The sequence below is a fragment of the Capra hircus genome, chromosome 16 (assembly GCF_001704415.2).
Source record: "Capra hircus breed San Clemente chromosome 16, ASM170441v1, whole genome shotgun sequence".
Classification (NCBI taxonomy): Eukaryota; Metazoa; Chordata; class Mammalia; order Artiodactyla; family Bovidae; genus Capra; species Capra hircus.
The window spans coordinates 59,520,302-59,544,409 of record NC_030823.1 but is presented as its reverse complement, the minus strand read 5'-3'; the positions used below and the strand labels follow the sequence as shown (position 1 = coordinate 59,544,409).

At 45.8% G+C, this 24,108-nt stretch overlaps 1 protein-coding gene across 2 annotated transcripts in view; it reads right to left on the bottom strand.

Moving 5' to 3' along the window:
* The window catches only part of FAM163A (family with sequence similarity 163 member A), a 97,813-nt gene that overhangs the window by 67,405 nt on the left and 6,300 nt on the right, over positions 1–24,108 (bottom strand). The window contains exon 1 of one of the 2 annotated variants that reach the window (XM_018060659.1): positions 13,682–13,858. The exons of the other annotated variant lie outside the window; for it this stretch is intronic. The gene's annotated coding sequence lies outside the window, so the exon portion shown is untranslated. Of the gene's footprint in view, positions 1–13,681; positions 13,859–24,108 lie in introns of those variants that run through there. 2 annotated transcript variants of the gene reach the window in all.

Sequence of the window (24,108 nt, the reverse complement as noted above, 5' to 3'; positions counted from 1 at the left end):
ACTTTTTATTTTGTGTCAGGGTATAGCCGATTAACAGTGTTGTGATAGCTTCAGGTGGACAGCGAAGGGACTCAGCCATACATACACATATATCCTTTCTCCCCCAAGACCCCTCCCACCAGTTGGCACTTTCTCACAGGCTTTTCTGCTCTGGCTCCTTCCCTGTTCTATCTGTCCCTTACCCACAACTTCCTTACAACTCCTCCCTCCAAAGCTCCCTTTCTTCATACTGGTCACATTCTCAGCGCCGAGGGGCACATGGCTCTTTTTGAGAGCCTGATGTAAGCCATGGACACTCTTTCTAAAGAAAAAAAAAAGCATATACTCACATAGAATCATGCCTACCAGTTCAGGGAATTCATGAAACACCCAAAGCCCATCCCTGAACCCTCCTGAGAGTCTGTGGCTCAGGGTCAGGATGCCCTGCTCTGTAGCCCAAGAGGCTTCTCCATAGCAGGCGGTCTCTGCCTTGTATCTTGCTTGTCCCTCAGGGCGGAGGACGGCTCTGCTAGGTAGGCCTTCAGGTTCTCTTTGCAGGCCCTTAATGTTTCCTCTGCCTGACTCCATCCCTCCTCCTCACTCTCCAGGCCTGTGCCTGCTTCCCTTTATTCTTCCTGGAGGTGCCTGTCGCTCTTTCTCTTCAGCATCTTTCTGTCACTGAGGCACCCTTTTCCCACGGGGTGGATCCTCTCCAAGCCTTGTACCCTCCTCCTTCACCCCTTCACTCCCTCCTCAGCACCTTCCTTTGCCCCCTTCGGGGCAGCTCAGAAAGCTGCTGGGAAAATCCTCTGGGCAGGATTCTGGTTGAGCAGAAGCTCCTGATGAGCAGCTTAATTCTTTCCCATGGGGCCACAGTCAAGTTCAGCAAAGTTGCCCAGGGATGAGAAAGCAGCTGGTGCTGGGTAATGCCTTCAGGAAAGAGCATCAGAACCTGGAGGAAGATGACAGGATGGAATTCTTTAGAAGTCGTTTTAAAATATGCTTCAGTACCTCCTGCTCTCACTGTGGTCACTACAGCAACACATGGATCTAAAAAAAGTCCTTCTTTGTGCTCACTGCCCCTTTAGATTGGACAACAGCCATTGTTATTCTGTCAGGTTGTCAACACACCCAAGAATTTTGGTGCTGTCTCAGAATGGAGGCTCCGGAAGGGGAGAAAAACATCTGCTTCATTGGCTCTAATCCGGATCATGTAAGTGAAGAGATAAATGCTTCATAAATACCCTTGGGGCCTGCTTTCTATGTTTTAGCACAAACAGCTAACCTAGTGAAGGAGTTCATGACATGCCACTCTAAAATATGTCACACTGCAAAGCTACAGGCATCAAAACACTATGGTACTGACACAAACGCAGACTCATAAATCAATGGAAGAGAATAGGGAGCCTAGAAATAAACCTCCACACCTATGGTCAATTAACCTAAGACAAAGGAGACCAGACTGTACAATGGAGAAAAGACAGTCTCTTCAACAGGTGTACCAGGAAAATAACAGCTACATGAAAAAGAATGAAATTAGAACATTCCCTCCCACCATATACAAAATTAAACTTAAAATGGATTAAAGACCTAAACGCAAGATCAGAAACCATAAAACTCCTAAAAGAAAAAAAATCTGCAGAACACTCTTTGACATGAATTGTAACAATGTTGTTTTGACTCAGTCTCCCCAGGCAAAGGAAACAAAAGCAAAAATGAACAAATGGGACTTAATTAAACTTAAAAGTTTTTGCACAACAAAAGAAACTATCAACAAAATGAGAAGACAACCTACTGAATAGGAGAAAATGTTTACAAATGGTATGTCCAATGAAGCTTTAATATCCAAAATACATAAACAGCTAATACAATTCAGTATTTTTTTTTAAAAGCCAAACAACCTGGCTATATTATGGATAGAAGACCTGAATAGACAATTTTCCAAAGAAGCCATATAGATGGCCAATAGACACATGAAAAGATGCTCAACATCACTAATCATGAGAGAAATGAAAATCAAAACCACAGTGAGATATCACCTTACATCTGTCCTGTCAGAATGGCTAAAATTAAAAAGACCACAAATGACAAATTTTGGCAAGGATGTGGAGAAAATGGAACCCTGGTACACTGTTGGTGGGACTATAAACTGGTACAGCCACTATGGAAAACATTAAGACAGTTCCTCAATAAACTAAAAATAGAGTTACCATATGATCCAGCAATTCTACTCCTGGGTATATATCTGAAAAAAACTAAAACACTAATTTGAAAAAGATACATGTACCCTAATGTTCATAGCAGCACTATTTACAATAGCTAAGATATGGAAGTAATCTAAGTGTCCATCAACAGATAAATCAATAGAGATGTGGTATACACACACACACACACACAATGAAATATTACTCAGCTATTTAAAAAGAATGAAATTTTGCAACAACATGGATGGATCTAGAGGGTATTATTTTACTGAAATAAGACAGAAAAAGACAAATACTGTAAGTTCTCACTTATGTCTCCTGCATTGGCAGGCAGATTCCCACTGAGCCACCTGGGAAGCCATTCTCTGTGTTCCATTTCTATACTTCTGACATTTTGAGAATATTATATAAGTTGAATCATACAGTATGTAACTTTTTGAGACAACCTCAATTTTTAGCTAGGCATCTTACCAACCAGAACAAAAACTGTATTTCCCAGTTTCCTTTGTATCTGATATGTGGAAAACAAACTGTGCGAAATTCTTAAAGACATGGGAATATCAAACCGCCTTACCTGCCTCCCGAGAAACCTGTATTCAGGACAAGAAGCAACAGTTAGAACCAGACAGGGAACAATGGGCTGTTTCAAAATTGGGAAAGGAGTACGTCAAGGCTGTATATTGTCTCCCTGTTTATTTAACTTCTTCTTCGGAGAAGGCAATGGCACCCCACTCCAGTACTCTAGTCTGGAAAATCCCATGGATGGAGGAGCCTGGTGGGCTGCAGTCCATGGTGTCGCACAGAGTCGGACATGACTTAACCACTGAATAACAGCAATCTCTGGATAGACAGTGTCAGAATTGGGCTGAATTGCAGGACACTCAACTGGTGGCTGAGAATTGCTTGATGTGGAAAAACAAATACCCGACACTTTGAAACTGGAGCAGCAGATGCGACAGCCAGAGCTCTAGCAGCCATCCCGGCCCACAAAGCCATGTTCCAGGAGTTGAAACAGAAAGCTGGGACCTGGGGTTCCAGATGATACCATGGAGCTGCTATATCCCTGCACTCTCCATGGCCAGGGGCTTCCCAGGTGGCTCAGCGGTAAAGAATCCACCTGCCAATGCAGGAAATGTGGGTTTGATCCCTGGGTCGAGAAGATCCCCTGGAGGAGGAAATGGCAACCCACCCCAGTATTCTTGTCTGGGAAATTTCATGGACAGAGCAGCCTGGCAGGCTACAGCCCATGGGGTCACGAAAGAGTCACACATAACTTCGGGACTAAACAGCAACAACAATCCATGGCCAGACTTCTTTTAAGTGAGAGAGATATAAATTTCTATCTTGTTTAAGGCACTTTTAAAAGTAATATCTGGCTGAATACTAACTAAACAAAATGCTTAGGTTTTTCAACGGAGGAGCAACTTGCTTAGTGCTATGTTTTGGTCAGTGGTTCTTTCACACATAACTTTCAGATATATCAGAATCGCCCCACACCATTGCTGGGCCCCATCCAGATCATTTCTGAACCAGGAGAAACTGGATCAGAGCCTGAGGATATGTGCTGTGGAAACTGCTGTTCCATGGATTGCACCTTGAGAACAACTTCTTCAAATGCATGGACTTGGCAGCAGAGTACATTGGACTGGAGGCATAAAGACTAGAATAAAAGGATCTCGGGGAGTAGGAAGGGCGACAGTTTCTGCCAGTGGCAGAGAGACCTAAACTAAGGTGAGGTAGGAAAACTCAAAGGAGATGGATGTGAGAACCTTGGGGACAGCATGAATGACAGAGCTGGAGGCTGAGGGGTGTACCAAAGGCAGCTGTGGGTTTTGAGTCTGGGGAACCAGAGAATAACAGTACTGCTGACAGAGAAAGTCCAGAAGAGTTGCCCATTTAGAGGAGAGCAGGTTGAGTTTTGCCTTGTTCAGCAAAGTTGATATGCAAACCAAGAGCAGGAGAGATGTTTGGTCTGGAGACCACATCGAGGGGTCTTTTGGAGCAGCTAGGCAGCTGGTATAAGCAGAGCACAGAACCTCAACAAAACTTACATTCAGAGGTTGGGAAGATGGGAGCATGCCAGCAGATGAGTCAGAAAGTGTGACCAAGGACAGAAGCCACAGCAGGCCAAGACCATGGCAGGCAGCCGGAAGACAGTGCCCTAGAGAAGAGGCTGTCATCGACACCCAAGGCAGCCGCGAGGTCAAGGTGACCACTTAGGACTTGTGGCTAGATGGGCACAGGACTGGCTTTGGTGGCAGTGGTGGGACCAGAGTGGGTGAGGAGTGAGTGGAGGCCTGTGATGACAGAAGTGGTGAGAAGGTACCAGTGAGCAGAGGGAGCAGAGAGCCAGGATGTTAACTTATGGGGGTCAGAGGGTGGGGGGATTTTATATGAGATGGAAGCCCAAGCACAGGAGTAGACAGAAGGAAAGAACATAGGGGAGAGGGCAACGGACCAAAGATACTGGGAAACGGAGGGCAATGATGGCATAAGGTCCTGAAGGAGGAAGCAGAGGATGGGCTTGGGAGCACAGGTCAGAGGGATACTTCAGAGAGAAGAAGAGAAAAGAACAGTGATAGCAGCTCTTGTAGAAGCAGTGCAACGAGGCCCAGAGGTCAGACAGTGAAGGCTGATAGAATCTGAGCATCTCGGGAGCAGGATAGGCCCCCACTGTTGGGTGAGCCTCCGTGGCCGCAGGGCGAGGCTACAAGCACAGGACATGTGTCCAGGCAGGAATCTCCACTAGGGCTGAGGCTCTGGGGCCACTGGGCAGACCAGCTGGGAACGTCCAGCTCCTCTGGTGAAAGGTAGGGTGGCTGGAGGGTGTCGGGCTGATCTTGTGTGGTAGTGCCTACAAGTGAGGAGGGGGACAGGCTCTGCGGAATGAATACCTGAAGAGGGTAAGGTCACACAACAAGCAGGTCCTGACAGCAGAGGGCAGCACAATGGACTGAGGCAACTGGAAAATTTTCAGTGACCAGGGGCTACTTGTGGGAATATCAGATCAATGAATATTTGTGGGGTGATTGAGAGATCACAGAGTATCTGGAGATACTATAACCTCCTGGTTGTAATATACTGTTCTTGTTATTGTTCAGTCATTAAGCTGTATCTGACTCTTTGCCACCTCTTGGACTGCAGCACTTCAGACTTCCCTGTCCTTCACTATCTCCTGGAGTTTGCTCACACTCACATCCATTGAGTCAGTGATGCTATCCAACATCAACATGGTTGTAATATATAGTTTTATATTTTCCGTTTCTTTCAAATCAAATTTGTTCTGTCAGTTCAAAAAATATTTATAGGACACCTCCAAGTGGAGCTAAGTGCTATGATGAACTAAGTGCTATAAGAACTACAGGAGGAGGTCAGAGCAGGACTACCAACTGACCGGGTCAAGGAACACCTCTAGGAGGCAGTGAGGATTAATGACACCTGAGGGATGAGGAACAGTTACCCAGAGGAGGCGGGGGCAGGGAGAGTGTCCCAGGAAGAAAGACCAACATGTGCAAAGTTCTGGAAATGAGATCGTGCATGCTGTTTTGAGGAACCAAAAGGATTTCAGGGGGGCTGGGGCACCGGAAAAGAGAGCATGGGGACGAAAAATGAGACTGGAGAGGCAATTAGACTCAGGTCCCAAGGTCTCTGTAAGGCATCACTGGGGTTTGGACTTCATTGCAGCGGCACTGGGAGGACTTGCTGGGTTTTAATTAAGAAGGATGAATGAAAAAAATCTGAAGAACACATGGAAAGGGAAAGAACAGGGTAAGAGCGGTGATAAGGAAAGCAATTAAGAAGTGTTAGAATAACCGAGCTAAGGATGACAGTGGGGTGGATGAGGGGCGTGGCCGTGGCTATGGGTTAAAATGAGCACATAGAAGATACTTAGAAAGCAAACTCAAACACAGATAGTATTGCTTGGACGTGGGTGGTTAGAAAAGGGGATGAATTGGAGATGGGCAGATGAATGAATGTGTAAACAACTGAACGACAGACTAACATATCTGCTTCATACCATGGCCAAATATTCAAAAGTTGGGAAGCTGGGGACTGCTGACAGAATGGTCTGGTGGGGAAGCTCCTTGGGTCCAGGATGAAAGAGCAAAGCCTAGAGCCTATGATGCTCTGGTGGTGAAATCTGAGCCCCTCATGCCACACGTCTATTTCTGGTGTCATTTCCACATCCTGCAGGGCTTGTATGTTCATTTTTACATTATCTGCCCAATGGTAGCGGTATTTTTGGAGAAGGCAATGGCACCCCACTCTAGTACTCTAGTACATGGAAAACCCCATGGACGGAGGACCCTGGTAGGCTGCAGTCCATGGGATTGCTAAGAGTCGGACACGACTGAGAGACTTCACTTTCACTTTTCACTTTCATGCATTGGAGGAAGAAATGGCAACCCACTCCAGTGTTCTTGCTTGGAGAATCCCAGGGACGGAGGGATCCTGGTGGGCTGCTGTCTATGGGGTCGCACAGGGTTGGACACGACTGAAGCAACTTAGCAGCAGCAGTATTTTATTCTCTGCAATATACCATTGAAAATAGTCAAAAGTGCTATTTCAGTAAGAATCTAAGTTCTAGGAAAGTGGGCATATATCACCCTATCCAAATGTAAGGAGCAAAAAAAAATGTTTTTTAAAGAATAAAATTTTAAACACTTTATATATATATATAAACTATGGTTATACATAGTTTCTATATGATTATACAGAAAGCAAAAGTAGAGAGAATGGTATAATGAGCCCCCAGCCTGTCCCATCCATACCTTCTCCTGATTATTTTGTAGCACACCCTAAATCACCATGCATTTAATTTATAAACATTTTGGTATGCATTTCTAAAAGTGGTTCTTGTTAAAACATATAAACAATAACATTAGCACTCTAAAACAAATGAACAATAGTTTCCTAATATCATAAAAATCCAGAGTCCATATACATAGGGCATTTGACCACACCAGACTCAAAGCCAAACATTCTCATAGGTTCACAGTCATTGGAACTTGTCTGGATGCCATTACCTGCCTGAGCAGTCTGTAAAAATCCTAGAAGGTCTATCCTGGTAGTGCCAGGTTGGACCAGACCTCCCCAAATGCAGATTCCAAAATCCAGAAGACAAGGATAAAATCCTAACCAAACAGACGCCTGATTGGCTGTGTGGTTGTGGGCAAGTCATTTAGTTTATGTGGGTGACCGGTTGCAAAATAAAGTCAAAAACCCGAGAAAGAAACCCAATTGTCTATGAGCAGATGAAAGGATTTTAAAAAAAAATGTGGTAGATACACCCAATGGAATACCATGCAGCCTTTAAAAGGGAAGTCACTCACAGATCACAACACGGATGAACCTCAAGGACATTATGCTGAGAGAAATAAGCCAGTCACAAAAGTGAAAATACTGCATGATCCCACCCTTATGAAGCATTCAAAGTAGTTAAAACCATAGAAACAGAAAGTAGAAAGGTGGTTGCCACGGACTGGGGGTAGGGAGAAGGGGAATTAGTGTTTAGTGGGTATAGAATTTGAGTCTTGCAAGATGAAGAAGTTCTGTAGAGATCTATTCCACAACAATGTGAATGTACTCAACGCTGCTGAACTGTACACTTAAAAATGGCTAAAACAGGGAATTCCCTGGGAGTCCAGTGGTTAAGACTCTGTGCTTCCAGCGCAAGGGTGTGGGGTTCGAACCTTGGTCAGGGAACTAAGATCTCAAATGTCATGGGGCCAAGAAAAAAAAATACTTTAATGGCTAAGACCTTAAACTTTTTGTTATGTTTTTCACCATGATTAAAAACAACAACTTCTGGGGGTCCATTCCGGTTGCAGGAAATGGAGGCACATACTACAGTTGCTGTTACTTTGATCTGTCTTGGGAGGTGCCTCAGAACACCACTGCTCTCTTTCAGGGAGCCACTCAGGGAAATGGGGTGAGAAGGGAGCTCTCAGAAACTTGGAAAACTTAACTTCTGTGGGATCCCTCAGAAGGCATGTGGCTGCATCCCACCAGGCTGAAGGTAGGGGGCGCCAGGGGGCTGGGTCCTGTAAGGTTGGAGCTGGGGGCTGGGATTCACCAAAGAGAAACAAAAGAAACTGGAAGCCGTTATCACGGGCCGGGCTGTCCTCGGGGAACATTCTGGGAAGAAAGGAGAAAGCCCCGCTGGCTGGGAGCAGCCATGCGGGGGGGATCTGAAGTGACAGGTACAAATGTGTAGTACACTCGGCAGACGTGTGGGAGATTAAAAGCGCGGGGTGCGGAGAGTGGCGGTGGAGGGGAAGGCGCTGCGAAGACTGAATCCCCCAGTCTCTTCCCAGGGCACTGGGGGCTGTGGAGTGCTTTTAACGCTCATTATCATAAGGCCATTTTTCAAGTTAGCACAAGTCTGGCCTCGGGGAAGCCAGGCAGCAGGCGGCAGGCAGATTTGGTACTCCGGAGCCTTTTCTCTGACCTCTCCAGGAAAGGTTCCTCCCGCGTCTATAGAGGCGGGGAACAAAGAACGGATTCACTACACTACACGATGATCCTGTCTTGGTGCCTGGTACAGTCTCAGAGGGAAGACGGAGGGCAAGGGGACTCCTGCTCAAGGCTTTGGAGAAGGAATAAAGGCTCCTCAAATGTGAGGGGTTTGCTGTTTATGCTTATTTTGGTACTCAGATCCATTTATCTGGATCTCTATCCAAAGTGGAGGTGGAAGATCCGGACTCATGTTCTGAGGTGGCTGAGGAAGTTTTAGACGGCTCCCAGGCAAGGTGACTGAGGGGGTATTGGGTGGGACACCAAAGTCCCAGGTTTAGGGGCTCCTGTCTCTTTAGGCCAGTAGTTCTGAACCTTTCTACAGCCCCATGTCACTCACCATGTGTGATACCTGGGCAGTGCTGGGGCACTCTACCATTTAAGAGCGGAAAGCCATGGACACAAGTGAGTGAGGAGGTCAGATTAAAGCAATAGTCTTGAACCAGCGCCGATGCTGAAAATAAGCAAAAAATTCCCATCCCAGCCCTCAGGCCTGCGTGCTTAGTTGCGAAGTTTTGTCTGATTCTTTGTGACCCCATGGACTGTAGCCCCGCCAGGCTCCTCTGTCATGGGATTTCTTAGGCAAGAATACTGGAGTGGGTTGCCACTTCCTTTTCCAAGGGATCTTCCTGACCACAGGACTAATTCTCTAATCTCAGGAATTTGTTGGGCATGAATTTCGTAGGCTTGGTTAATTGAAACATAATTGATTGACAATGTTGTGCCAATCTTTGTCTGTTGTATAGCAAAGTGACTCAGTTATACACACACAGATATTCTTATATATTTAAGAAATCTAAAATATGGCACAAATGAACCATCTACAGAACATAACAGACATAGAGAACAGACTTGTAGTTACCAAGGGGGAGGAAAGTAGGGGAGGGAAGGACTGGGAGTATGGGATTAGCAGATGTAAACTATCATGTCAATATACAGGATGGACAAACAGCAGGTCCTATTGTGTAGCACAGGGAACTATATTCATCGGCTTTTGCTCAGACTCATGCAGGCTGACATACAATGTGGCCTTGTTCTCACAGTGTGGACCTTGGATCAGCAGCATCACCCGGGAGCTTGTTAGAAATACAAAATCTTGGGCCTCACCTGGACTGGCTGAATCAGAATCCACGTTTAACAAGGTTTAACAAGATCCCTAGGTGTTTTGTGTGCGCATTTACAATCGAGAGTTACCACACTTAGCCATCATATCCCACACCCCTGCCACCAGGTAAAGCGGAGTGGTGTCCACTCAGAGGCTGAGCAAACTAACCTCCACCAGCAGCAGCTGTCACCACTGTGGGGAAACACAGAAAAGGGGCACTGGGGTGGCTACAATGTGTGAATCACACTTAAATTTGGGGGTCACTGAGACGAAATCTTGGGCTTCCCAGGTAGCGCTAGTGGTAAAGAACCTGCCTACCAATGCAGGAGACATACGAGATGCAGATTTGATCCCTGAGTCAGGAAGATCCCCTGGAGGAGGGCATGCAACCCACTCTAGTACTCTTGCCCGGAGAATCCCACGGACAGAGGAGCCTGGCAAGCTATGGTCCCTAGGTTTGCAAAGAGTTTGATGCGACTGAAGCGACAGCATGCACGCACGAGATGAAATCTCAGAGGGCTTCCCATTGATTCTGAGTTCCTGTGATCTTTGACATTCGTTAACAAAATAACTGCAACTAACAGGTACTGTTTTAAATAAAAGTGCTTTACATGTGTTGCTTTATATAATTTCACACAGCAATGCTTTAAGGTATGGATTACCATTATACCATTATACCCATTTCTCAGATGAGGCAACCAAGGCACAGAGAGGTCCAGTGACTTGCCCCAGGTCTGGTATGGATGTGAGTCAGAGCCAGGATGTGCACCCTGGTCATGTGCCCAGAGCCCACACTTTAACTACCATATAAGACCACCTCCAGAAGAAACCTGGAGACACACTCTCCCTCCACAGGAGTTTCTCTGAAAGCAGTGACATACCTTTAGGGTGACCAACCATCTGGCTTTCCCTGCGACTGAAAGACTTCCTTGGAGATGAGACTTTCAGTGTTACAACAGGAAGGCCTGGGCAAGTTGGTTGCCCTACCGATGCCTGATAACCTCACCACCCACAGAAGAGTAAAAGAAGAGAAATAGAATGGAAGACAATTAAATGTAATAGGAAAATTTTGAGATTATAGAATTTGAGCTGTTGGAATACAATCAGAGTGTGGGTAGCCTGTTTCTAGTTTAGGAACCCCAAATCCTGTCCATAGGAAATTTTTCAATATTTATTTTTATTTGTTATCTGGCTGCACAGTCTTAGCTCAGCACCTGGGATCTTCGATCTTCGTTGCAGCATGTGGGATCTTTAGTTGTGGAATGCAAACTGTTAGTGTGGCTTGCAAACTCTTATTTGTGGCATGTGGGATCTAATTCCCTGATCAGGGATCGAACCCAGGTCCCCTGCTTTGGGGGCTTGGAGTCTTAGCCAGTGGACAACCAGGGAAATCCCTGTTTGTAGGAATTTCAGCAGGGCTCATTGTCCATCTATGGCTCACATGGGTACCCTCTCATCTGCCTTGCTGTCTTCCCCATCTCATCTACCCAGGTGTCATGAGAATAAGCAGGAACCTGTTTCTGGGCGTCCAACAGCATCAGTGTCCTGAGAGAAAGAAGGCCGATCAAAATACCAGCTAGAATTTCCCTTGTCAAGGTCACCCCACACCCATGTGGGGCTCTCCATCAGCTCTATTTTCTGCAGTGCTGCCAGCCAGTTCTGTGAATCTTGTTTCTTTGGAGCCCCTGGGGAACTTATTTGATTGTTCAGGTTTCTATTCAGTCCGAGAGTCATTTATGATTTCCCGAATAAAATACTCAACTTGATGAGTATGTGTAGGTATGTGATCTTTTTTTTTTTTTTTAATTTTTTTTATTTTTTTTTTAAATTTTAAAATCTTGGTATGTGATCTTTTAGAGATAATTTTTAAAAGCTGTTCCCCAATCCAAATTGGGGCTGGATGGGGCTAGTAAGGAAGCACCAGGGAAGATCAAGGAGAGGAATTCGGATTCTGCCATACACCTGGGGGAGGCCTCTGGGAAAGTGCCTCTTGTCCGAAAGGGGAGGCACCTGTCCTGCAGCCACTGCACAGGTCCAAGCATTAGGATTTCCCTGCCATTCGGGGGGGACGCGGGGACGTCTGGCCTTCCGTTTCCACATCTGTAAAGTGGCACTTGCCACAGCCTACCACCAGAGACCGTGCCTCTCCTCTCAAGCTCAGATACAGTTCTCTAATGTCCTATGAGAAAGTGCCCTTTTTCAGAAGTCACCGTCTTCAGGTCTTCCCAGATTAACCTCATTAGGTGTGTGATTAAAGAAGTTCACATTCTTAGAGCAAAAAAAAGAATAGGAAAAAGCAGAGTCCATCCCAACTGCCTTCATTTTTTCACAAGAGACTAGCCAGTCCAGGGTTCTGCAGCCCCTTCACTCACAGACTTTTCATCATTACTCCAATCCCATTGCTCTGTGATCTGAAGTTGGTGGACACTCTCTTTCTAAGAAAGCTATGAACTCCTTAGAAGACAAAGACCTTCGTGTTGCCCAAAGTATTTCTCTTCTAGGCTTCCACAGTGGTCTGGATACAAGGGCCTTTGTTCCTGCTGCTGGCTGACTAAGGCAGAGCTGGAAAAAGGAAGGTGTGAGCCTCTTCCAGAGCAAGGAAGATGACTCAGGAGATAAGACATGTGAACTAACACTTCCTTCGTTTTCTACTTGCTGACCCAATAACTGATGTCAAGCGTTCCTAAAGCTGACAGCACACACATGGAGAAAAACAGCTCTTCACTTGAGCCAGGAGAAAGCTGCCAGTTTGGTACCCACTTGACAAAATAAAATAAAGCTCTGCTTCCTATGAAGCAGTGCTGTTTGGGTCTCCTTACTGCCCTGTGTCCCAAGACCACAAGAATAGAGTAAGGCAGGCAAACTGCTAGAACACAGTAGGACCACGGTAACCAGTCTGCAAAGGAGAACAGCAGACATCTAAGCTTTGTTCACAAGCTCGGCCAAGCCAGCACCTCTCCTCCCCAAGCTGTGACAGGACTGACTGACCCACATACCCAGCAGGGTCCCATTTCTCTCCAGCATTCCAAAAATGTCCCTCCTGATGTTTACTCCCATTACAGGCACAGACTTGTAAGTCTCCGGTAGAGAACAGACAGACCTATGGTATCCTGGTCACGTCCATTTGTAGAAACTGTGAGATAAGTTTCTAATGCGATCATTTCTCTCTGCCTTTGTATGATTTTTAAAAACCATTCTTTCTTTGTCCATCCGCCCATCCACCCACACCTTCATCCATCCATTTAACAAGGGCATTTGGCATCCACTTGATGCTGAGTAACTTCTAAGCCAAAATCAATAGAAAATTTCCCAAGCTTTAAAATCCCCTGCCTTTAAGCCACATCCATTAAGTAGGGTGGAGTTGCCGGGGAGTGGGTGTTTCATTGAAGAAACAGCTGTGTTAAAAATTAAGCTCTTATTAACCAGTTCTTCATCCTCTCTGAGTCTCAGTTTCAGCAGCTCTAAAATGGGAATAATTCCTTATAAAACTACTGGAAAGGTGACAGAGCACACTCAATGCCTGCACAGTAAAGTCATTATTCGATTATCGTTAACTTAAAGAAAGCGACCCACGGATCCAGTTTGCTCCTCGGCACACTATTCTCCTAACCCCTCACCAGCCCTTGTCAGTATCTTTCAAGCTCATTTTGCTTCCAAGGACCATGTTCTTGTAGTTTTAATCCTCGGGTGAGACAGCCTTGTCTGTCTTTTTTTTTTTTTTTTTTTAATTTTAAAATCTTTAATTCTTACATGCGTTCCCAAACATGAACCCCCCTCCCACCTCCCTCCCCACAACATCTCTCTGGGTCATCCCCATGCACCAGCCCCAAGCATGCTGCACCCTGCGTCAGACATAGACTGGCGATTCAGTTCTTACATGAGCCTTGTCTGTCTTTTGACGGATGGGCTGTACCATTTTGAAAATGTGATCTGTATCAAAGTCAGCTGTGAGGCTCCTGGAACTGGTGGGAGGATGGATACATAAAGTCCTGTTAATAAATAAACACACAGACATCAAGGCTACTGGCTGTCGTAGTAACGAGACTTTATGCTTTCCTGGTTTCTGTCATCTTCAGGACTGAAAGCACTTAATGAATTAGTCTCGCTTGCAGTCCTCCTGGAGAAAAATACTGCTGTGTCTACAAGGAGCAGTCAGGGTAACCAGCCAGAGGTCAGTCACCCTTGGGAACATTGCCAGCCACGTCCCTAGAGTAGCTTTGTTTGTTGTTTCTTATCATAAAAGTAATAACCATGTATTAGAAATTTTTAAAATATAATACATAAGTCAAAAGACAAAAGTTAAAATCTCCTGTAACTCTGTTCGCTTGGAGATAAGACCTGTTGACTTTTTCCCGTACTCTCATACTGATATATACCCACGTGCTTACTAGAATTATACTGTGTAAAGCCCACTTTATAATTTAGCTACAGATCATATGTATTTTTTCATGTCAAATGTTTCTACATCATTTTTTAAAAAATTTTGGCCATACCCCGAGGCATGTGGGACCTTAGTTCTCCGACCAGGTACTGAGCCAGCAGCCCTTGCATCAGAAGGTGGACTCTTAACCACTGGACTACAAGGGAAGTCCCTACGTCATTTTAAGTGGCTGCTAGTTTACCGAGGAAATTTCTGATTAGGAAACATTTCTGTCACATTAGTTATTTTACCTGTGATGATAATCTTGTGCTCTCTTTTTAGGATTCTTTTTGTTGTGAATGAGGGCACATGGTTTGTGGAAGAGACTGGGTTTGGTAAAAGTCACTTGGTGTGGCAGAAGCTGAGTAGGGTGAGGACACCTGGGAGCCACTGTGGGGAACTCTGTGGGACACAGAATATGAGAGGAACTTTGAGAGGTCTTAAGCAGATCTAGACTTTAGAGAGAGTGCTCTGGTAGCAAGCGGGGGATGCACTGGAGGAGACTAGCTCGGAAGCTGGAGAGCGCACGCCTCCCATCTGCTCCTGTTCTCACCTCGAGACCCAAAGGTTAATTCATGGTCAGGCTCTTGCTGACCCCTGCAGCCTCCTCTCTCTCCTGCCCCTGCCCTGGTTTTTATGCTTCTGCCCTTCCACGCATACTTTGCATCCTCTGGGCTTCCGCTGGGTTGTGCTAGGCCTGGGATGCCTGTTCCCCACCCCACCTCTTCACTTGGTTAACTTATTTTTTTGTAAATCGATTTAGTTGTCCCTTCCTCCAGTCCTCCCCTGACTCTTCTCCTCCCCCTAGACTGGGTTACCTCCCGCTCCACACTTCCATGCTTTAGAGTCATGGCACCTCCACACTCTGGAATCGTATTGTGTGTCTCTTTCTCTACTAGACTTTGGGCTGCCTGGATGAGTGTCTTACTCACTGGGTGTGCAGCAGGTACTCAACAAATGCTACTGAATAAAGGGAAGGTGGTCCCTGCACCAGTACTGCCAACCCTTGGATATGACCAGAATATGTGAGGCACCAGGAACAAGCAAGCCAGATCCCAAATCCATCCACACCTCTCCATCTCCACAGCCCTGATCCAGGCCACCCCCAATTTCTTGCCTGGGACCACTGGCATCATTTCCCAACCGGCTGCCACTCAACGGACAGATAATCTTCAGACATTAACCTGTGTATATCTCTTGCCTACTTAAAACACTGCACAAATATTTGGAGGTACTCTTAGAACACCATGGTTTATAAGGCTCTTGTAATCTAGCTTCTGCCTACCTCTCCTCTCTCATCTTGCATCACTTTTCCCTTTGGTCCCTAGGCCCCAGTCAACAAGTCTTTTTTTTTTTTTTCTGTTCTTCAAACAGCAAAAGCCTTTTGTTCAGCCCCTTATTCCTTATGTGACTCGCTCCTTCTCATCCCCCTTCAGTTCAGTTCAGTAGCTCAGTTGTGTCCGACTCTTTGTGATCCCATGGACTGCAGCACGCCAGGCCTCCCTGTCCATCACCGATGCCCGAGTTCACTCAAACTCATGTCCTTTGAGTCAGTGATGCCATCCAACCATCTCATCCTCTGTCATTCCCTTCTCCTCCTGCTTTCAATCTTTCCTGGCATCAGGGTTTTTTCAAATGAGTCCGTTCTTCTCATCAGGTGGCCAAAGTATTAGAGTTTCAGTTTCAGCATCCGTCCTTCCAATGAATATTCAGGACTGATTTCCTTTAGGATGGACTGGTTGGATTTCCTTGCTGTCCCAGGGACTCTCAAGAGTCTTCTCCAAGACCACAGTTCAAAAGAATCAATCCTTAGACGCTCACCTTTCTTTGTGATCAAACTCTCACATCCATACATGACTACTGGAAAAACCATAGCTTTGACTAGACAGACTTTTGTTGGCAAAGTAATGTCTCTGCTTTTTAATATGCTGTCTAGGTTAGTCACAACTTTTCTTCCAAGGAGCAAGCATCTTTTGATTTCATGGCTGCAGTCACCATCTGCAGTAATTTTGGAGCCCCTCCCACAAAAAGTCTGTTACTGTTTCCACTGTTTCCCCATTTATTTGCCATGAAGTGATGGGACCAGATGCCATGATCTTAGTTTTCTGAATGCTGAGTTTTAAGCCAAATTTTTCACTCTCTTTCACTTTCATCAACAGGCTCTTTAGTTTCTCATCCCCCTTAAGCGTTACTTAACTTCTGCTTAAGCAATACTTCATTAATGAGGCCTTGATTCATATAATCAAACCTAAAGTCTCCTTCCATTCTCTATCATGGTATCTGCTAATATTTTTTTTTTTCAGAGCATCTTTGTACTTTGTATTTTTCTTTTTGTGATCAATTATTTGATAATAATTTTATCCTTTTATCCTTTCAGTGGGGAAGGAGCGATGTTTTGGCCTCAAGGGGACATTTGGCAACGTCTGTTCATATTTTTGGTTGTCACAGTCAGGGGAGAGATTGCTATAAGCGTCTAATGGATGCTGCTAAACGTAACAGTGCACAGGAGAGCTGCCCGCAGTGAAGAGTTATCAGGCCCACGTCAACTGTGATGAGACTGAGAAACAGCAGTCTAGACCACAGGCCAAGTGTTTCTCACTTGGTGTAGACAAAGGGCCTCGCCTGCCTTGTTCACCACTGCATCTCAGCACCTGGCCCAGTGCCTGATACACCGTAAGCCTCAATCCAGAAAAACAACGGGATTGACCCATGATGGCCAATCAGTACTGGTGTCCAGAGCAGCCCTGGGCTGGGAAGAGGAGTCGCTGCTGTGCCAACATTACCCCTTTGGTTGCTGGACTGTGGGGAAATCTGGGAGTCTTAAGAGAGGGGCCAGAGCAGCCCCAGAGGTGGGGGACTCAAGGAATTCCAGAAAGGAATAGGAAAAGTATTTTAAAAGGAAAGTATAGGAAATGAAAGTATATAAAAACTATAATGACCTGCATGGCCCTATCAATAAATGCCTGCTAAAAGGCAGGGTGATGGGTGGACAAAAGGCCAGGAACACCGGCGAAGTTAGTGAGCTGAAGAAGGAAACAGACTAGAAGAACTATTTACAGCGTCTGCATAGTCATACAGTCCTGCAGCCTCACACTTACTCAGACTCGCCTAGTGAGAGGAGGCATGGGGAGCGGCTAACGCATGAGCAGACATGAAGGTGGGATTAAGGAGAGTGTTAGCCTTTTTTTTTTTTTCTGTTGTTTTTCTCTTAAACCATTAAAAGAGTTATATCTGTTTCAGAGAAACTGCAACCTTTTGTCCTCAAATAGTTTAGTAAAATGTGCTGTGTGTGTTCAGTTGCTCAGCTGTATCTGACTCTTTGTGAATCCAGGGACCGTAGCCCATGAGACTCCTCTGTCCATGGAATTCTCCAGGCAAGAAACTGGAGTGGGTTGCCATGTCCTCCTCCAGGCAATCTTCCTGACCCAGGGATCAAACCCGTGTCTCTTACACCTCCTGCATCGGCAGGTGGGTTCTTTACCACCGGTGCCACCTGGGAAGCGCTTTTAGTAAAATACCTTTATTTATTTATTTTAGATGTGATGGGTGTTTGTTGCTGCACGTGAGCTTGCTCTAGTTACGGCAGGCGGGGGATTCTCATTGCAGAGGCTCTTCTTGTTGCTGAGCCTGCGCTCTAGAGTTCAGGCTTTAGTAGCTGTGGCTCAGGGGCTTAGGTACTCTGTGGCATGGGGACCTTCCCAGACCAGGGATCAAGTCCATGTCCCCTGCACTGGCAGGTGGATTTTAAACCACTGGACCACCAGGCAAGTCTATAAAATATCTTCTTTTAGATTCAAAAAGATCCGGAAGATACAGTTATTATTTGTCAGTCAGGAGGGAAATATTTGGGAAGATGACCTGGATTAAGGAAAGCTCTGACATCCAGATAAGCGTTCTTTCTCAGGGCGAAGCAGCATGTGCTCTGATCCAGGCTTTGTTAATAGAGACAGACAGAAAGAAAATACTACAAGAAGCATTCTCAACCAACCTACCTTTTCCCACATGACCTTTCAATTAACAAGGCATCAAGAGTCCAGTAACAATATCAACATCTGCGGACCCATATCCCTTGGTGCTCAGAGACTCTCTTGCAGCATGACAGCATGACCTTAAAGCTATATGCCTGGGCTGAATGCTCCTTGAGTTTCAGACTCGCACTGCCAAGTGGCTCCTAGACTCTGTGTGCTTAGCTGTTCCACAGGAATCTCTGATTCGAATGTTCCAAAACAGGTCTTATGGTTTTATCTGCTCTTCTCTGCAAAGTGTTTTCCTCTTGCATTTCTCCTCCTAATTAATGGTACCACCATCTAACTGGACCTCCCTGGTGGCTCAGATGGTAAAGAATCTGCCTGCAATACAGGAGACCTGGGTTCAACCCCTGGGTCGGGAAGATCCCCTCGAGGAGGGCAAGGCAACCCACTCCAGTATTCTTGCCTGGAGAATCCCATGGACAGAGGAGCCTGGAGGGCTATGACTAAAGGGACACAGCTGAGCAATTAAGCACATATGCACCATCTACCCAGTCCCCATGCCCAGTAACTTGTAAGTCATCCCAATCTCTTCCCTCATATCTGATCAATCACCAAATCTTATCCATTTTTGCCTTAACTGTTTCTAAAGTATGTGCCTTCTTCATCTTTTTATTACCATTGTCTTCATTGGCTCCTCCTGGTTTTTTTTTAAATTTTTTTATCGAAGGATAATTACTTTACAGAATTTTGTTATTTTCTGTCAAACCTCAACATGAATCAGCCATAGGTGACATATATCCCCTCCCTTTTGAACCTCCCTCCCTTTTCCCTTTCTGGGTCCTCGTGTTTTTAGGCTGTCCTGCATGGCTTGTGGAATCTCAGTTCCCTAAACAAGGACTGAACCTGGGCCACAGTAGTGAAAGCATGGAATCCGAACCATGAGTCTACCAGGAAACTCACAAAACATCTATTCTTGATGCCCGCTCAGAACTTGCCATTTCATCAACATAGACAAATGAGACCCACATCTGTCTCCACCTAAATAAGCCTACAAACTCTCTACTTCCAAATCTGAAGTCTTCATCTCCCCTCCAAAGACTTCCTCTATTGAATTTCCTATCTTTGTGAATGGCAGCACCACTTCTCAAGCCTCCTCCCTCATCCAAAACTTGGAAGATTTTTTCCAGATTCCTTGTTTTTGTTTGAAGCGAAGTCACTCAGTCATGTCTGACTCTTTGCTTCCCCATGGACTGTAGCCCACTGTGTAGGCTCCTCTGTGCATGGGATTTCCCAGGCAAGAATACTGGAGTGGGTTGCCATTTCCTTCTCCAGGGGATCTTCCCAACCCAGGGACTGAACCCAGGTCTCCGGCATTGCAGGCAGATGCTTTACCATCTGAGCCACCAGCTCTTGACTAGATAGCTCAGTACCCGTACCTCCTTTCCTGACTGTCTGGACATAGCCTCTTACTATTGCTCTTTCTACTCCTGGTGTACCAGTCTGACTTTTCTAATTAGAGGGATTCTTGAGGGCATGGACCATGTCTGGCAGTTTTCTGAATCCTCCAATGTGCCCAGCACAGCCTAGGTACAGAGTGGATGCCCAACAAAGAAGTAAGTCGGCAATGAAACCCATCTGCCAAGAGAAGGCAGGCGTTGAACAGTCAGCACCTTGAGATGAGGGAGGCAGTTTGCCCAACTCCTTTGCCCCCGTGGGAGGACAAGACCTCAGCAAAGACTGGAAATGTTCTTTGAGGGGCTGGGAAAGGGACTCCACCAAGGATAACATCTTGGCTTGTGGAGTCATCATGGCCACTCAGCTGATTTCTGAGATCTTGAATCTGTGGGTGCCCATCTGTAGTGTTGCATGGTATCCTCCAGCAGTGGCCTGGCACCTTGGAAACATGTCCTGTTTTATGATGGCTGCCTCATCTTGGACACAAGCAACAGTTAAAATCTTCCATGAGTCAATTCTGCTCTCCAGAAGTAGAGTCTAGAGTGTTTGATTTCCATTATCTTGCAAAAATCCCTTATTCCTTTGAGATCTCTATGCTATTTGATTATTCTTCACTCTATTTCCTGCCCCATCACTGATGCTCCCTCACTCACTGAGGACTTTAGCAACTGTCTCCTCATCATCTAAGCTTCTGCCATCATCCCAGAAAGTTTCAGCACGTACGAAGATGACCTCTCTAACAGCCTAGCCTCAAATTTCCGTGATTTCCTTAATGCCAATGGCTTTTAATTTCTTTTTACTCATCCACTAAGGTGACCGTACCTCAGACCCGTGTCACTAAAACTCATTCTCTGGTCAGCCCTCACCTAGACTATCACTACTGTCTCCTGAGCAATCACTCTGCCTCTATCAAAAATCAACAGTGGCTACACATCTCCTACTGGGGCAAGTCAAGGCCCTTAGCCCAGGAGGCAGCATGCCAGGCTCCATCCAGTCTCTCAACTCATCTTCATAATCCAACATTTCCTTTTCTGACGTTACTGGATTATATGCGGTTTCCAGTTCCTCCTGCCATCTCTTGAGACTCCTGGGCCTCCCTCTGCCTGCAAGGCCTCCTTCCTTCTCTGCAAAGATGTTCCCTTCTTGTCTGCAAAGACTTTCATCTTCACGTTCTAGCTCAAACACTGCCTGTTCTGGAAAGGCTTCCCTGCCTTGTCTGGGCACAGCTATGTGCCTTCTCCAGTTGATGACTATTTCATACTAAAACCAATTACCGTGCTAGCCACGGTTCAGCACTGTGCTAGCCACTGACAATGAGGATAAAAGTTAAAAGAGTAACTTGCATTTACTGATCACTTTCTATGTGCCAAGCACAACTCTATGGAGGAAGCATCATGGTTATTATCCTCATCTTACAGGTGAGAAAACAGGCTCAAGGTCACACAGCTATTAAGTGCTTTGATGCGATCCTCTTTACAGTCATCACCCTTTCTCTCTTCACTGTCCTCATCACGCCCATTCTAAAAGAATGCCCTTCTCCTGTCTCCCCTCTATCCATTCTTTCTTCTCATTATCGATGGCAACATCCTCATCTTGCCACCAGCACTTACAAGCATTCTAACACCCACTCTTATCCTATCCTCCCCCTCTCTACCTCCAAGACTGGTCCCTCTCCATCCTAAGACCAGTCCCTCCCCCTGCACATTCAGTGCTGTCCTCTCATCTTCCTGGGAACCTCACATTATGAATTATCCTACCTGTAACGTCTAACTTCTCCATTCAACTGAACCCTTTCCATTGGCATTTAAACGTGCTCAACTGCCTCCTCCTAAAACGATGAAACTACCCTCTCTCTCCATCACAACCAAACATCTGGAAAGACATTTATATAAGCTGTGTCCATTTCCTCACTTTCCACTTTTTCCTCCATCAACTACAATCTGACTTTTGTTTATTATATCACTGAAGCTCTTGCTTAAAATCACTTACGATCTCCATGTTTCTAGAGCCAATGGGCCTTTACTGGTGCTCATGTTAACTCGCTTCCCAGCAGCACCTCTGCTTTCTCTTTTCTTCAGGAAACACTCTGCTTTTGGCTTTCATGAAGTTTTCACCTCCTGGGTTTCATCCTGTCTCTCTGGATTATCCTTCTCTGTTTACTTTTCAGAATCATTCTACTCTACTCGAAGTCAGTCCCAGGCCTTCTCTTCTGAGCCCAGCTTCAGTCCCTAGGCAGCCTCATCCATGCCATGGTTTCTATGACCCCCAGATGTTGATGACTTACAAGAGGCATATTTCCTGCCCAGACTTCTCAAACCTCCTGCTTGAGATGATTCAAAGGCTTCTCAAGTACAGCAGGGTTGAGGTTGAGCTCATGATGTTTGCCCTGAAGTCTTGTCCTCCCCCACTACATCCTGTCTCAGGAAATGGTACCACCATCCACCACACAAAACTGGGAGCCTAGGACTTATCCACAATAATTTCCTCTCAACACTCACATCCAAACCACCACTTCCCGTTCCTTTCAATCTCTAGACTTCTCAAACCTGCCTACTTCTCTCCATGTCTACTACATCCATCCCAGTCTAAACAACTGTCATCTTTCACCTGGACGACTTCACGAGTCTCCTGATTGATCTCCCTGGATATTCTCTTGACCACTTCAGACAGACAGTCCACAGTATGCAACCAGTGAGATCTCTTTGAAATGGAAATTCTGACTATGTTGCCCTCCTGCTTCAGCGACTACCCACTGCTTTAGAAACAACATCAAATCCTTGCCTGTGGCCAATCAGACTCTGCATGTTCAAACCCCTTTCTGCCTCTCCTGATCACCTCATGTGCTTGTCCCTCTCTCTCTCTCTCTGTGCACCCCAACCCACTGGCCTTTGGCATCTTAACATACCATGTTCCCTGTAGCCACAGCCTTTCTCCATTTCTAGAATACTCTCTCCCAGTTCCCAAAGTCCCCTCACATCCTTAACTCTTGCTCACTCTTCAGGTTTCAGCTCAATCAGCATTCCCTCAGGATGACTTCCCAGGTCCTCCTTGAGTGGCCTCAGACCATCCATGAAACTCTCTTATAATGTACCATGTGCCTCTAGTGATGGTGGTTTAGTTGCTAAGTTGTGTCTGACTCTTGCAACCCATGGACTATAGCCTGTCAGGCTCCTCTGCCAATGGGATTTCCCAGGCAAGAATACTGGAGTGAGTTGCTATTTCCTCCTCCAGGGGACCTCCAGGGATTGAACTCAGGTCTCTTGCATTGCAGGTGGATTCTTTACCGACTGAGCCACCAGGGAGCTCACCATGTGCCTCTACTTTATAGCTTTTATCACTGTGTCACTTTATATTGCCCTTGTGACAAATCTGTTTCCTCCCAATGACTTCAAGCTCCATGGGGGCTAGGGCTTTGACTGTTTTGGTTTTTGTCCCCGCTCAACATGGCATCTGGTCCCATCACTTCATGGCAAATAGATGGGGAAACAGTGACAGAACTTTCTGGGAGGGGGGGCTCCAAAATCACTGCAGATGTTAATTGTAGCCATGAAATTAAAAGACGCTTGCTCCTTGGAAGAAAAGTTATGACCAACCTAGACAGCATATTAAAAAGCAGAGACATTACTTTGCCAACAAAGGTCCGTCTAGTCAAAGCTATGGTTTTTCCAGTAGTCATGTATGGATGTGAGAGCTGGACTCTAAAGGAAGCTGAGCACTGAAGAATTGATGCTTTTGAACTGTGGTGCTGGAGAAGACTCTTGAGAGTCCCTTGGACCGCAAGGAGATCCAACCAGTCAATCCTAAGGAAATCAGTCCTGAATATTCATTGGAATATTCATGTTGAAGCTGGAATTCCAATATTTTGGCCACATGATGTGAAGAACTGACTCATTAGAAAAGACCCTGATGCTGGGAAAGATTGAAGGCAGGAGGAGAAGGGGACAACAGAGGATGAGATGGTTGGATGGCATCACCAACTCAATGGACATGAGTTTGAGCAAACTCTGAGAGTTGGTGATGGACAGGGAAGCCTGCTGTGCTGCAGTCCATGGGCTTGCAAAAAGTCGGACACGACTGAGCGACTAAACTTAACATGGTATCCCCTGTGACATTCAAGAAATACTTGTTAACATCTCGAAAATGTGATCCTCACTTTTCAACTCAACTCTAACTAGCTTCTCGCCATGTCACTCCTCTGAAATTGCCCTTGTTAAAGTCATCCACAACCTTCAAACTGCCAAAACCACACTCCCGTGGAGGCCTGATGTTCTACCAGCTGGACTGAGGGTTTCCTGCACTAAAATAGAAACCTGGCCATCATTCCTCAGTTCTCAGGGAGCAAAAATGAGCTGACAGAATATTCTCAATTTAAAGTTTTTGTTTCAGAAAGTTTTCTTAAAATGTGACACCTACAAGTCTATGCCTGTGATAGAGTTTGGCATAGGACGCTCTCGGATT